General features: G+C 51.1%; 1 protein-coding gene across 5 annotated transcripts in view; it reads right to left on the bottom strand.

The window, feature by feature from the left end:
• Positions 1 to 16,075, bottom strand: part of LOC143148348 (Krueppel-like factor 6) — a 371,579-nt gene that overhangs the window by 108,922 nt on the left and 246,582 nt on the right. The window lies entirely within an intron of this gene.

Here is a 16,075-nt window from a genome sequence, read left to right as displayed (position 1 = left end):
ATTTATCGCGAAATAATGCGTGTCCATTCGTCAAAATTAACGCGCCGATAAATCCCGAGGATGGAAAGTTTCCAGCGGTCCGCGCGGTCCGCGTTGCGCGAAACAAAGAGAACGGGACGAAAGTAAGGTTGCTCGAGAGGAAGGCGTTCGTTCCACCCTCGACGATGCTCGCGTTACACGATAAGTCCGGTTCACGGATATTTATTGCGTTAATCAACGAGCGGCCGCGTTACGAGCTAAACGATCGCGCCACGAAAGCTCCGCGGGTGTTTTTCCGGGAAGCAGAGCCGTCCAGGTCCGCTTGTAATCCAATTTCCAGGTTGGTTCGAGCGAACCTCTCGCCGTACACGCGATAGAATCGCGAAACTCCGGACGTTTCGAGCTTCCCCTCGCGTCGTTACGCGACTCGTTCCCCCTTGTTTCTCGTGTGTAACGCGCTGCCCCCAGCCAGCAGCCCTCCGCCGCCCTCCGTGGCCCTCCGTCGTCCTTCGCGGCCCGCCGACGCTCGAAAAACTTTCTCCGCCACGGAGAACTTTTACGTGGACGCCGCGTCTCGACTTTCTTCGATTCCTCTTCGCTTTTTTTCTTTTTTTCCCCCGGCGATCGCCGGAGGAGAGAAAACCAGGGAGGGAATCGTCGCCGAGAGCCAATTTGCCGGACAAGATTTCTTCGTCCCTGTTTCGCTTCTTGCTCCAACGGTGGTTTTCCAGAACAGTGGGGTGGCGGACTTTCGCGTTGTTCCGTGGCGGCCGTAACGTCGAGGGAAGAAACGTGTTCGGGTAGATTCTTCTCGTCGATCTTGCTCTCGCCGAGTTTCGAACATCGGTCCCGAGCCGCGATTCTCGGTTAAAAACCAACGCCCGTACCGGATCTTATCGAACCGTAACCGTTTCGGTGCAAGCTCGGAAGGATATTTCTCGGCCATCTTGTTTCCAACGAATTTCGAACACCGGTCCCTCGAGACACTTCGAGTTCACCTTGCGACCCCACGCTCGAGAACCAACTTCGACGAGCGCGATATCGGCCATCGAGGCTCCTCGTCACACGGACGAGGAGTTACCGATCGTTTCGGTACGCGTCGCGAACAGATCGAGCGACGGACCGAGAAAAAAGAACAGAGTTGAATATTCGTTCGTAGGAATGGGAGAGGTCGCAGCGGAAACATAAATAATTGGACCATAACGTCGCCCGAAGAACGTTTTAAAAAGTTTTAAGTAGCTGCGTACACCGCAGCGCGCTACCTTCCGACTTCAACCCCTATTAGGGGTGTTCCAACTTATGAATGATATATAGCATCCTAGCCGGCGGGCGCGGCGCTTAAATTAAAAGTTTATCTTCCCCTGGAAATTTCACGATGTGAATTGACTTGCGACTAATCGGATGAGAAACTTGTTCGAACAATGTCCCGATGGAAGTTCTCTCCGCTTCTACGGAGGAAACAACGTTCAAATATGTTTTCTATCGACGACGAATTCCCTCGGAATTCCGATAGGATTCGCGCAAACGTTAAGTAACGAATTACGACGAAAGTGGACGGGTATTGCTCAAGATCGAAACAGTGGAGCGACGGTAATATTTTCCGCTCGTTTTCGAAAGAGGAGCACCAAAGTTCGAAATTCGGGATTCGACGACTACGTTCGAAATTTCGTTTCCCATATAACGGTGAATCGATATTCCGCTCGGGAAGGAAACGTTGCGATTCCGAACGATCGAAATTAATCGCCGCGAAGGAAAATATTACACGGACGGAGTTACCGCCCGAAGCCTCGTCCGCATCGGAATTAGTTCACGGGACACTGCCGCGCGGAACGTGCCATAACGATGCAAAGCGTTCGACCATACTCCTAGCGAAACTGTATGACCTATCGCAACGAGCCGTGGCTCGTCCCGCAACGCTCCTAACCCGTAACCTACCATCCATACGTAAGACCTTGGCAGACCGTCAACGATAACTCGGCGCGACCGAGATCTTCCGGTTGGACGCGGGAACGTCCCTCGATTTCGAAATCTTCTTACCTCGAACCTTCCGCGTGAATTCGTAACGGTAAGCTCGGGGAACGAGCTCGTTCGAGGGGAAGGTTCGATTCTCAGCGAGGGGCTTCGTTTCGCCGATCCCCCGACCGATATTGAACCCCTTCGCGGTCGGGGGCACTTATTTAATTGAAAACAAAAAAAAAAAAAGAAAAAAAAACCCCCCTCACGGCTCGAACTTCTCCAATTCGACTTCGCCGGGCCATTAATAAAACTCGCGACATGCATATGCATAGGGGCGGGGGCGTGCTTTCGCAAAGTTCGGCCTCACCCCTCTCGGTTTCCTGTTCCATATTCACGCGGCAGAGCGGTGGGGGTAGCCGCTTCGAAATCACGGGGGGTGGCGCGCGGAAACGTCGAAAATCTCGCGAAATCGCGGCTCGGGATCCGACTTATACGGATATCACGGGGGCTTTCGAACCGCGGCCGCACCGCACCGCACCGCACCGCACCGCACCCGCGTGATCGATCGTCCGCAGACTTATGACTTTCCATTTCTTACGCCCGATGCGATTGGAGGATCGCGAGCCCCCGAATGTTTATCGGTCGCCCGGTGACGTTGAAGAATTGTACGCGAGGGATGGCGAGGAGAGGTAGTGGTGCCGGAGGGAAGTCGCGGCCGGAGGGATCGTCTCGTTGAATTCGATGGAAGGATTCCTTTCACGGGGCGGACCTGACTTTTTAATCCTGCTTTCGACCGCTCGGAGATAACCGCTGGAAAATACCTCTCGGCTCTATCTGCCGCGCCCCCACACCCCGAAACCCCGGAAACGTGCGCGTTCGCGGTATCGGTGAATTTATCGTCTCCGGAGGAAGAACGAGAACCCAAGGGCCGTAAGTAGCTTATCGCGCCAAGACGCGCGCGAAACGCGTGACTATCGAACAATCGTTCCTAGAAATCCTATTATTCCCGGCATTTAACGCGCGGGAATATTAGCGCCGGTTTTGAAATTGTTGCGTCTCGGTGGTCGTGCACCCGATTAACGTTTTTTGGAAAATAACAGCGTTCGCGAAACAGTACTTCATTGCATCTACCGAGTCGAATAATATTCGTAATCTACGACCGTTCGATACCGACCTTGAATTTACGCGCAAAATCGTTCGACGCTCGTTCGTGAGTTCGCCGATTGATTTATCGCTCCCCGCGATCGTTCCATCGACGCGGACGCGCGTCGGTTCTTCTCGGAAACGTATGAATAATGTAATACGTAAACAATACCGGGTAATGGTAATTGGTAATTAGCAAAAACAGGCCGGAGAATTAAGACGGAGGAACAGCGGAACAGCGATGGTAACCGCGGTTCGAAATTATCCGGCAGCTCGGGGCCAATTAACTCCGCGAGATCGAAAGGACGATCGATGACGTTTCGCGAGGAATCGCGTCATTGTGTTTTCTCTCTCGACGCGATCGCAATCAGCCTCGATTCACGCGACGTAAAAAAAAAAAAGGAAAAAAAAAAGAAAAATCAAAGAGCTCGGTCCAGACGGGTCCCCGAGCCCCGTGGTACTCGTCGCACGGTCGGCCATTATTAAAGGAAGCTGGCACGTTCGCCGTGGGACTTCGAGGTTGGAATAAAAGAGGGATTCCATCCTCGGCGCGATGGCACGTCTTGCGACGTACATAAACCAGGTCGATGACGTCGCGTGCAGTTCCATCGACGCGTCAGGGAAGAGGCTTTGCGCGGATACCGCGCATTCCCCGTTAAAACTATTTACATAAGCTCCGCGGCATAATGAGATCGAAGAGATTTCGCGTCGACTTAGCCTCCGAGTCTCTTACCGGCAGTCACTCGCGATTTCGCAGTTTGGAAATTATACCGGGAAGTTTAACCGCGTCGTTTAGAAATTTCGCGCGCGGTATGGCAAACCCGGACGTGATTCAATTTCCATTGTAATTCCGTGGGAATCTCGCGCGTTTCGTAACCGGTATCGAAACATTCGCGAGGAACGCGTCGTACCGGCGGGAATCGTCGAATCGTTCTTTTTACGAACAGCGCCCCCTCGTCGCCGTTCTCGTCCGCCATATTGGCAATTCCGCTGTACCGCGTCGCTCGGGGTGTCTATCTTTGGACGACGCGACCCTATATAGAAAGCACGAGTTCTCTCGGATCTATTAAATCTAATCCCGAACCCTCGAGAGCCCCTAAGATAGTTTCAGCTCCTCTGACCTGGAAACGAAATAAATCGCGGGAAGCTTTCTATATCTATCCGGCAGGACCCTGCCCCGAGATCTAAAATAAAGAGACCGAGGCCCTCTAATTTATTTCCGGCCGAACCGGATGAAAAACCTGTTCCAGTACGCGAATCACCGTTCGCGTATCCTTTTCTCCCGACCGATTTCTCCGAACGCGGAAACCTTCTTCTTTTCCTCGGCTGCGCGAACGGCACGCGAATCTTCGAATCGAAGGCGTTCGAGTTCTCCATCGACGGTTTCATCTCGAACGGTGGACAGTTCCCGACAGAGAGGCAATAATTAATTGGAAAGGAACGGCTACGGCCGGGAGACGTCGAAACGCTGGCAATAAATCAAACGTCGAATTACGCCGTGCCATCGGAGTCTCTTGTCTTTAAAGTTTCAACTAAAGTAGACGATAGGGATTCACTCGGATCCGTTGAACCTATAATCCCAGGCCCTCTCTGTCCTTAAGACGATAGCAATTCCGGATCCCTTGACCCGGAAATTTGCCAGCTCCCGCGGGACTTCCAGATCCTTCTCCGGCGACGCCATCGTCGTCGACGACGAGGACGAGGACGAGGACGAGGACGACGAAGGCGCACCGTTCTTTCGGGGTCGAGGAACGAGAGGCAAAAGGAACTCGCGTGGCATCGAGTACTTCGTCTTCGGAGCAGCCACGATTCGAGGAGAAACGGAATCGGCCACGGGAACAAAAGCGCAGGAACAGCACCGAAGGAGGTACTCTCGGCCATTTTCACGCGTGAATCGTTCTTTCCGTATGTAAGGCCAGAAACACTTACGTTTCGCCAGGAAATCGCGGCATCGGGGCTTTCCCGAGGATACGCCTTGGATATCCGGTTCTCGTCCACCGACTCGAGCCAACGTAGCGCGCGGAGGAGAAGGTTTTTCAAAAATCTCACGAACACGACTATCCTTTTCCTCTTTTCGATATCCCGGCTGCTTTCGCGACTCGCCAGACCCGCCCCGAGGATCGACTCGTGCGTGAAATTGAAATTCAAAAGGTCGGGACGGTGAATTATTTCTCACAAATACCGTCGAAATTAAAATTCCGGTGCACCGCGGATCCTTATCTGAACCGATGGTACCCGCGTAGAACGTTTCCCGCGCGGTTAAAAATTGTGCAAATTCACCGCGGAGAAACAAATCGAGAACAAACTCGTTTTCGTACGATACACTCCGCACCGTCCCGGCAAAGAAATTTGAAAACCCGACGCGGGCAAATACACTCGAACATTCGTTCCGCCCTTCGTTCGAATAAAATATCGATAAATAAATATGCACATAATATCGATAAATAAATATGTACATAATATCGATGGATAAATATGCACATACGAAATAAACGAAAGTATTTCCAATAATACCGTGGGCCAAGAAGAGCTCGTCGGGCGTTTCGATCGCTCGGTCGAACCGGTTGGATCGTTCTCCGTGGGAACGAGGCACGAGGAAAAACTTGGTCGCGCGAGAAACCTTTCCTCGCAGCTGGCGCGCACTTTCCGCGCGAAATTTCGCGTATCGAGCGCTCCCGAGCCGCGTCGACGGTCCAGGAGGCGTCGAGCGGAAGAGACGGTCCGCTCGCGCGCGTCCCGGTCAGCTGTTCGCGTACACGCGAGACCGCGACGCGACGCGTCTCGTCTCGTCGAACGAAACGCGTTCGAGCCCCGCGTCCGATACATTTTTCATGACAACGAAAGTCCGTCGGGGTTTGGGCACGGGCCTGGAGGGGTCGCGAGCCCGTTCGTAGCGCCGCGGAACTCTGCGGTCTCTGGATTATCCGCCACTGACGGATGAATGCCAGCGTCCGACCGGCTTGATTGGCGTCGTCCGTGTTCCGGCACTGGCTTTCGAAAAATATTTTATAAACGCACGAGTAATTGACGCGGGAGCCGGCATTTCCACGGATTTGCTCGGGCTCCCGGCGTTCGGCTTATCGTCGCTTTCGCCACCTTTCCCGTCGCATTTTCACGCCCGTCGGACTCGCGCTCTTCCACCATGGAAACGTACGCGTGGGGTTTTTTTTTTTTTTAAATTTCTTTCTCACGCCCCGGTCCACGAACGGTACGAAATTCTCGAAACCTGACGAAAATCAGTCGTTGCGACCGTCTCGAGATAAATCCTATTACCATCGACGAGGAACCAACCAACGTAACGAACGCACACGAGAACACTCGACCCTCTTAAAAATATTCGGAAACTCGAACGAGAGGAAGCTTGAATTTTGAATCACCGAAGGGAGAGCGACGTTTAGCTTTCCCAGTCCCGAAGGAACGCCGCGTTCGTTCCAATCGCGAAGGGTTTGCCAACGACGAGTCGATACCTAATTGCGTCGGTCCAGTTTACCGTTTACCGTTCGCGCGACCGCGAACCGGGGAAACCGATTCCCTCGAATTATTATTAAACAACTGACCCGGTTCCTGGGGTGATGGTTCCCGGGTATCGAAGGTTTCGAACGAGAACGCGTTCTCCACTCTTGAACCACCGCGGTTGCGTTTACTTTCGACGCAACAACGACCAGTTATCGAGGCAAGTCGCGCGACTTTTTAACATAATTGCCAACCACTCGAGCGAGTTATTGTGCTCGTGAATGCCGTCGCGAATAGAACGCGCGACAAGGGTGTCTTTTGTTTGGAGGGAACGCAACGAGTTTACCTCCACCCTCGTACCGCCTCGAACGGGTAGAAATTTTACCCCGAGACGAGGGGAGCGGTGAAGAGTTCCCGCTCGCGACGATTTCGCCTCACCGAACCTCGTAGCGCGAGATTATCGCTTTCCATCGATCGTCGATTCGTCTTTCGCTCGAGACTACCTGGATCCGCGGTGTCGAGGCTGTACGGTGCACACGGAGTATCCGTGGAAATGCCGCCATTACGAGCATCTGGCTACGTTCGAGGTGGCCGCATCCCGCGTCGTGTCTGAGAATTGACATACGGTTAAACACAACCGTAACGTCGCCTACGACGAGAGATACGCGATGCTGCTAACCCTTGCGTTATGGATCGTCGAATGCTTTGTCGCGCGAGGCAACGACCGATCTCGCGTATTTAAATAGGCATCGCTTCCAAGTGGACCGCGAGAAGAACGTATTTCTTTTCTTTGTTTCTTTTCAAAGTTCTCGAAAAGATCGCGCAAAAGAAGCGAAAGATTTGGATACCGGAAACACCCCTTAGAAACGAGACTAGATTCGTTCGAAGTTCGAGTAGAGAATATTTCTCCGCGAATCGCGTCTACGAGTCGTCGACGAATTCGAAAGAAGATTTCGAGCGAAATCGAGAACGGAGAGGCGTGTACGATCCGCGTTGGATAGATCCGGAGCGCTCCCGACGAGTGAATTCATCGAAAGCGACACGATAGACCGCTGCAAGTTGCACGTCCGTTCCGATCATTTTCGAAGCGCGTCTACCGTGACGTTGTTCGCTCCCCCTCGTATGCAAATCCCGGTTCCACCCTCGCAGACGATGATATCAAAACCTACCAAACAGAGGACAAAAAGAAAGGTAAGAATCCCGCGAGCTCGGGGGCAGCAGACTCGAAACTCGTCGGCTCGCATTTCATTTCGCTCGATAACCGAAGTTATCTCTTTTCAGGATCAGGAGTGCACCCCGGGCCATCGCGGTCACCCGATCTCCCCGGAATATCGCGACTGATAGACCCCGGTGTCGTATTACCATAAATATCAAAACCTCGGGGCTGGTGGATCTCTCTCCTCCCCTCTCTCGCTCTCTATCTCACGCTCTCTCTCTCTCTCTTTCTCTCTCGCGGCGCGCACAGCGTGCCCCGGAGCTCGAAAATGTGGCCCGAAGCAAATTGTAACGTAGGACGGGACAGGAGTTCTCGCTCGGCTTACGAGCACGCCGGGATTACGATGCAGTTTCTACGAGTGCGCGAGGGGACCTGTGTACCCGGCCGAAACTCACCGGACGAAAGCCGCTGGGTGAGTAAAGGAGAACCCCGTGCACTCGCGATTATTTACGGGCCGAGTTCGCAAAGTGAGAAAAATTACGTTGCCTCCTCGGTAGCCTCGTCCGAGACAACGGTGCGTGCTTTATGCGAGCCGCGACTCGAGCCGCGTATATCGCGTGCTCCCGCCTGCGGACCCGATGTCGACGATGTTTACGAGGTTTCAGCGCAGCGGCGAGCGGAACGCGCGGAGATTGCGCCCGAGCTGCGATCAACGCTCGCAACCTCGTACGTCTTCGCGCGTTCTCCGCCACCAGGACCGTCTCGCTAGGGCGAGCCAATTTTCTACGCGTATCCGGTTTCGATCCAAGGCGAAGAACTTCTTCTCGACCTTCAAATTTCTTCCCTCGAGAAGTTTCGAGTAATTAGAGACTGGGAACGTGCACAGTTTCCGCGAATATCGACAATCCGTATGCCGTTTAGATATTCGTCTTCTTTAATATCGAGAATAGGTTTTAAGGCGTAGCTTTTTGACACTTGCGAGAATACGAAAAGATTACTTATGTTTATAGCGAATGTTAAAACTAGGAAGAGGGGTGAGATTCGGAAACTCGTTAACAATTGAAACCTTGAACGAACGGTACGCGAGAAGCTGAAACACTCGATCCTGAATTTCTTCGGAAAATTTGAACATTTTCAGTATCCCAAAATCTTACGAAAAACTATCCGCGGTATACCGTGTTACAGTAGTGCTTCGTAAAATGTTCAAAGTCTGGAACCATCGACCTGCAAGGACGAGTAGAGAATCTTTCGTCAGAAGTGAACAACGAATAGGATACCGCGATAAAGACGGTATAAATTTGATCAATATCCGAGACATCGCGTACTTGGAATTTTTCGTTATCGTTCCAAGAAAGAGCTATCAAAAAATATGTCCCGATGAACGAGCGCTCGTACAGCGTAATCGCCGCGACAAATACAATACGATCGTTTCGCGAAAGTTTGCACAAGGGCGACACATATTGGCGCGCCGCGCCTGACTGCCAGCGTATAAAGTGGTGACAGTGTTATTTATTCGACCGCGAGTGCCGCCGGTGAGTTTTTATAACGATGCCTAGTAACGACAATTTACAACGAGATCTGGTGGCAATAGATTCTTAAGAAAGCTGGAGAGAAAACTAGGAAGAAGGGTGAGCTTCGAACCTCGAACCTTCGATTCGGGTCGATTTCTGTTACTCGAACTCGACTTTCGAAAACGTTTGTTTCCTGTACGAGAGACCCGAACAGGTGTGATTAAAGTACACGCCTCGGGGTAAGTACGTACACTCTATGCGAGTTGCAGCCCTCTGAACGGAGATTCGGATATTCCGCGTTGGAAACGAAACAACTCGAACTTGAGTTTAGATCTTCGGTTCGACCAGCCCGGTCGTGATCTATCCGTAAAATCTATGAGCTATCCGGAGCATCGGTGGATAACCTTCTGGCTCTGTACGGCATCCGAAAGTGGCAAACGTCTATAGTCTGTGTATTCGCTCGATATGGGTCACTGCGCATCGTTTCAAATACAATTGCGATTTCCATAGTACACGATGAACGAGTTTGCCGGTATGTACACGGAAGATTACATTCGGCCGCTCGATGTTGCATTTAGAATTCGACCGTGATCAATCGCGAGTGCGTCGTTCGATCGAGATAGTCGACGAAGGAACCGGAGAGATTGAAAATCTTCGAGAGCGGCGCGTGTACGCGGATCTCTTAATTGTGCGTCTCGTGATTCTGCGTTGGTACGCGAACGGTTCGAATGAATTTGTAAAATAATAATAATAATAATAATAACGCAAAGTGACCTTTTAAGCGAACGCGGCGACCGTGTAACGGGAAAATTCAGGACTCTCGCGAAACGGGGCAGGGGGGTTTCCATCTAAAACCTGTTCGATGCGTTGCTATGACTCGCGAAAGCGGCATCCATAACGGAATTTTCGCGTACGCGAACACAAGATTGCAACGTTGTCGTGCAATTACGCCGGCTTAATGAGGGGAAAATGAAAAGCCGTGCAGCGAGGGAACGCTAATTTTCTAATATGTTTGAGCATCTCGTCGTGACGTGACGTCGACCAAGAAGGATGCTGGAATGTGTGCGTACTAATTATTAAAGCCGTGTCGCAACGCGCGGAACGAACGCCAAGATGGGACTGGATTCGAGAATTTCTACGATAACAATTTTTTACGACAATGGAAATACACTTTTTTAACGAGGCACGAGGAAATTAACGACGAATCGACGTACGTTCGCTCAAATTGCGTTTAAAGTTTACGAATTTGCGATGCAAGGATTACGTTTGAATACACGTACTATGAAATAACGTGACAAGATTTCGAAGGAAGTTTCGCGGGGTTCTGATCGATGTTTAAATAAATCAGGAGAATACGTGTCGCGCAAGGCGGCCATTGGTTACCCAAATCGAATATCGCCGATGGTAAATTTGCATCCCATTTCTAGCGCGTTGAACGAAACCGATCAACGATTTCTATTTTCGACGGACGGGTAAATGTCTCGATTATCCGGTTCGTTCGATATTCGTGTACAAAAATTAAAACAAAATTGTTCGTAACGTTTCGAAAACTCCCCCGACGGAATATAGTTCGGCTAACGTCGCGTCGAAACTTTCCATTTTTATCGAAAACGCGTTATTTCTTTTCCATTTGGTCCCGTTATGGCGTTTTAAATAACGATTACCGTATTTTCGATATCGATAAATTTGAAATTCGCCTTTGTCGAACGATCGATAATCGTAGCAATGAAATAATTCGAAAGCGTCGATAACTCGGTTCGGCGTCAAATTTGGATGCACTTACCTTAACTTTCGTAGAGAATTGGCCGCATTGATTGTTCCGACGATGTCGAAGTAGTTATAGAACGAGACGACGAGAAAGTTGCAGCCTCCGCGGGTACACAATGTTCGAACGTTGAACTTTCCGTGGCGTATGAAATTAGAACCCCTGTATCGCGAGTTACACGCGCAGACTTTTCAACGAATCCTCCTCGGCTCGTAAAGCTCGAGATTTACCATCGCGGACGCGCACGATCGAAACGAACGTCCGTCAATTTGATCACCGAGCGACAACTTCGAAACATCGAGAACGTTCGCGACGACACCGTGCGCGGGAACTTTGGAAAAGAAAAATTCGTCTCGAACGCTCTCGATAGACTACCGTGTTCACACCTCGCGACTCTGTAAAATCGAGCGTGCTCGTCTTACGGAATAGACTTACCGAGTTTTCGCGACGACGAGGTATCGCGTTCAATTCGATGACGAACGTTTCGGAGATTCCACGAACGCGGTCGACCCTTCGATTTCCTAGAAGAGGAAGTTCCTCGAGGACAAAGCGCTTCGAACACCTGTGTTTATTCAATGGGCCAATTTCTAGAACCGACCGCAGCGTGTCGAGGCTAACTCGTCGAGGTAACGTTCTTGCGGTAGTATCGTTTCGCGAATAGAGCTATCAACAGTGCTACCGACGAATATCGTTTACGGTCGACCGATATACAGTGTTTATTCGTCGAGAGCAGGTGGCTCGGGATCCGTGCGCGATGTACAACGCGGAGGGGACACGATTCCTGAGGGATCGATTCTCGCGTCTTTCTCGCCGAAGGCGAGAACGAAACGGGACGAGAACGAGACGGAACGAGGACGAGGTACCGAGCATCCAAGGAGAGGGAACGAGGAAGAAGGAGAAGGGGATCCGAGAAATTGAGTAAGCTGCGCATAAATTTTTCGTCCGCTCTGTTCGTTCAACATGGAAGATTGAACGGAACTGTTCGCTCGCGAATTAAGCCCTCGCCACTTATTGCGGTGTTAATTTTAAAGACTACTTCCTCGAAAGGAATATTCCCGTAGATTGCGCGATATTTCAATTTTCCGGAGAATTCCGTTGTTTCGTTCGACGAAGACTCGCACGTAGGTTCGATTCGTTTTTTTTCGCGAGTATCGATCAAACGGTGTAAAATTATCCGTAAACTTTTCCCAGCTTCCCTTTGTCGGCCACGGACGCATCAACGGCGATGATTTAATTAAACGCGCGTTTCTCTCGCGACGGCCGCCTCGGCGTCGATTAAATTAAACGGATCGATAAGCGCCGATTGACTCCCACGAAAAAACGAACCGGAACGATGGAGTGCGCGCGTCGAGAGCATAAATAACGCCGTTCCGGTTCGACCCTCCTTTTTACCGTATTCAGTTTTGGCCTCCCGAAACGATCTCGCGCGCTAATTTTAATTTATCGTTCCCGGGTGAAAAATAGACGAAGCAACGGGGGGGATTCGCGTATCCGACCGGTTATTCGGAACATCGTCGGGGATCGATGTATCCGATGGATCGAACCGGTAATTCTCGTTGCCCCGTGCCAGAATTTCTTCGCTCGGCGAGAAAAAGGCGAAACGCGCCTCGCTACCGGCGCGATTGAAGCATCGTTAGCATCGATTACCTCCGTAAAATTCTCCCGGTTGGCCAGAACCTCGTCGCACTTTTTCGCGATCCCCGAATCTCGGCTTTCTTTCGACCGCCCGCCCGAAAAGCGTAGCCACCCGGAAAAACCATTTCTCGTCGATCCGCGATCTTTCGAAGAACCGACGCGTCCTTTGTGCAAACAAACGATATAGGAATTCTTGGTTAATTGGAAATTGTTTTTCAAAAATTCAAGAAGCGGTGTATATATTCTGCTACGGGCTAAATTTCCCCGAAGAATGGCGAACTTGGCACAGAGAGAGAGAGAGAGAGAGAGATAGATAAATAGAGAGAGAGAGAGAGAGAGAGCCGCATTACTAAACACGGCACGAAAGCACCGTTCTCCAGGTGCACTTTTTCTGGCCCATTTCGTTTCCCCATTTCCTCCCTTCGCCCTTCATTTCGGCGTTCGCCGAAAACCCTCGAAAGAATTCCACGCTGAGGTCTTTCGGGTCGAGCGAAACAATTTCCTGGAGTCGGGACGGAACGAAAATGGCTCCGCTTCTCTTTCGTACGTACACGCGAATATTAGCTTTCTAATTTCGCCGAGTGAATCTTGAATAACTTTCACGGTGGATTACGACATTGTCGGGGAGCTTCCCGTCGCCAGCTGCCGTTCGAGTATCGGACTTATCGCGGGGGTCGTTAAAAATAATCCGAGGACCGTCGGGGAACGCCGTGGTCTTTTATAAGGTGTCGCTCGCTATTCGAATAAATTTAATACCGACTCTCGCGTTAAGAATTTTTCTACGATCGAATCGCGAATAAAAGAAGCTTTCGAGGACCCTCCCTCGTGGCCGTGCGCGATCTTCGGATCTCTTCAACGCAACCGCGAAATAATCGTTCTCGGATATTCCGAAACCTCCAAGATCGAGACCGGAGGTCGGTGAAAATTCTCGAGAATTATCTTCCATACGATTCGAAGCGTATCTCGCGTATCGGAGCACAGAGATACACGTTCGTCCCTCCGTGCGATCCAACCGGAAGAAACAACCCTCGGCAACTCGTTCGAACCGAGCTCACGACAAAGTTCGTCAACCCGGCGGCTGGTTCGCAATTTCCAACCAGGGGAAAAAAGAACAACGTTGCGTTGTCGAATGCCCTCCGACTTCCCCTAAATCTCGCGATACGGTAATGAAGTCCCGTCCGGAGTAATCCCGGATCGGCGTCGGCGGATGCGTGCGACCGGAATATGGAAAACCACGGTAAATTCAAAGGTGGCCGCCGTATATCCTGCGACCTTTAACACAATTAAGTCCGAATCCGCGCGGCCGGCGTGCTTTTAACCAAATGGACCAACCAGCGGGCAAACAGACCGGCGAAATGTCTACGTTTATGCAAAAGTAGCGAGTAATCTGCGCTCGTTTTTCCTGCGAGGCAGCGACCCTTCTGTTTGCCCAACCGAAAGAGTGAGCGAGCAAGCGAGCAAGCGAGCGCCTGCAAATGTTCACCAATCTGTTCGCGGTATCGTTGCGTAACGTTGTCGCCAAAAGAGAGGAAACGGAATTTTCGGCTTCTATTTTTCCAAGAGTATTTTCTGCACTGCGACAAGCGCGTTCTTAGAACGGATTAACTAGATTGGCCCCGCGAGCTCGTTCCGTTTGCGAAAGAATTATAAATCGGGGCGAACGGTACAACGAATTTTCAACGAACGAATCCTCCTCGATGGTAGCAACGGTACCGTTTACGAAGCGTTTGCAAACGTTCGGAAAAAAACGTTGCGACGTACGATCGCTCGAATTCGAATAAAAATTTCCCACAGTTGAGTCTCATCTTGTTCGAACGAACCGAAACTCGGTCGCGTCTCTCCGTTCGAACGTCCCGATAATTCTCGATCGAAATCTTGGCGATTCAGTGTTTGCACGAGGAATTTCCCGAAGAGGACGATCCTTGCTCGCAGTTGGCGTACTTTCCGCGGCGTGAATGTTTAACTTGGACGGAGAGAAGGGCGAGAGAGGGTCCCGTCCGTGATGTTCACCGTTCCGTGGGTTAAATACATCCATCGAAACGAAAGGTGCTCTCGGAAACGTCGTTCCACGGGCTTATCTCGTCCGCATCTCGGGTCGTTCGATATCGTTTATAAAACGCTCGAGCTCCCGAATCGCGGGACGAAAGTTGAACGCGGTTTCTCCCGGTTCGGTGTTCTCCTCGCCGGTGACGAGGTTAACGCCGAGTCGAGGAAAAGAATTACAAAAGCCCCGGGAGAAAGAGCGTTTCGAAAAAGAGAAGATACGAGGAAAGTTTGGCCCCGGTGACCGAGGAAATTTATGCGTTCTTCTAATGGGTGTTCACGAACGACGCGCCGGAAACGCCGCTGTGTTTCTTTGTCTCTCCACGAGGGGCTATTTATAGCGCGGCTCAAAGGGAACATCGAAATTCCGCGCGCACGAACGAAACACGAATCCCCCGGAAAATGGCAGAAGTCGTCGTTACGGACCGGAAAAAGGCTGTCTGTGTTTGGACGCGGTGCACGGTCATGCGATACCTTCCGTATACTTGTTTCGAAACAATGGATTCGCGCATCCGGAATATGCGAGTTACGTACGAAGGTCCCGACCCTTTCAGCGTTCGTTACGGTCGGTCTGTGACGAACCAAGGTGAGTCCCTCTGCGAAATATTCTCGATCGCGACGCGAACGAAAGTAAAAGTCCGAGGATCGTTCCGCGGGGACGACGAAAGTCGAACGAGAAACGCTCGACGCTACCAAATTAATAATATACCGGTCGCGTACCGTGATTTCAAGGACGATAAAATTAATTGGATATCTACGATCCTCGAACGAACGAACGAACGAACGAACGACCGGCCGCGAGCGTAGACACGGGACGACGGAGGAATGTAAATTTCGCGGGTAGACGTACAAGAGGACAGGGACTAATTTCACACTTGGCGGATCGAATTCGAGCGTCACATTTTATCCGTGTCATAACCCACCCCCCGAACCGTCCTCTTGAACCCGCGAGTCTCTGTATCTTATCCTCTACCCCCCGAAAAAAAAAGTTCCGCTCCTCTCTCTTCTCCGCGTAGGACTCGTGGAACTGCAACGATCTAATTAACTCCGATTACGGTGGCAGAAATTCCCCCAATATTCCGTATTACTACACAGAGGCGAACGTTTCCTCGAACTCTCGAAACCACCCCTAACCCGTCGACTCGCGCGATTCGTATTAACCGTCGCATTGAAACTAGAAATATCTAGAACGCTCCGAGCACGATGGAAATTACGGTCTCCGTGAAATCTCAAAATTACAGCGTCCCATTGATTCTTGCAATTATTATTAATTCTCCGCGCTGCGACCCGAAACTCTCCGAATACTCCGAATTGCTCGGAAGCTAAACAATCCTGGCGAAATCTCGGAGGAGCTCGGGCGCTCTTCGATGCGCCATCTTGCAGCCGCGCGGCACCGATCGAAACATCGAGGAACGTCCCCTTGTTTTCCTAGAA

The sequence above is a fragment of the Ptiloglossa arizonensis genome, chromosome 6, assembly GCF_051014685.1.
Source record: "Ptiloglossa arizonensis isolate GNS036 chromosome 6, iyPtiAriz1_principal, whole genome shotgun sequence".
Lineage (NCBI taxonomy): Eukaryota > Metazoa > Arthropoda > Insecta > Hymenoptera > Colletidae > Ptiloglossa > Ptiloglossa arizonensis.
Note: the sequence above shows the minus strand (reverse complement) of the source record. Positions and strands in the feature narration are given on the sequence as shown.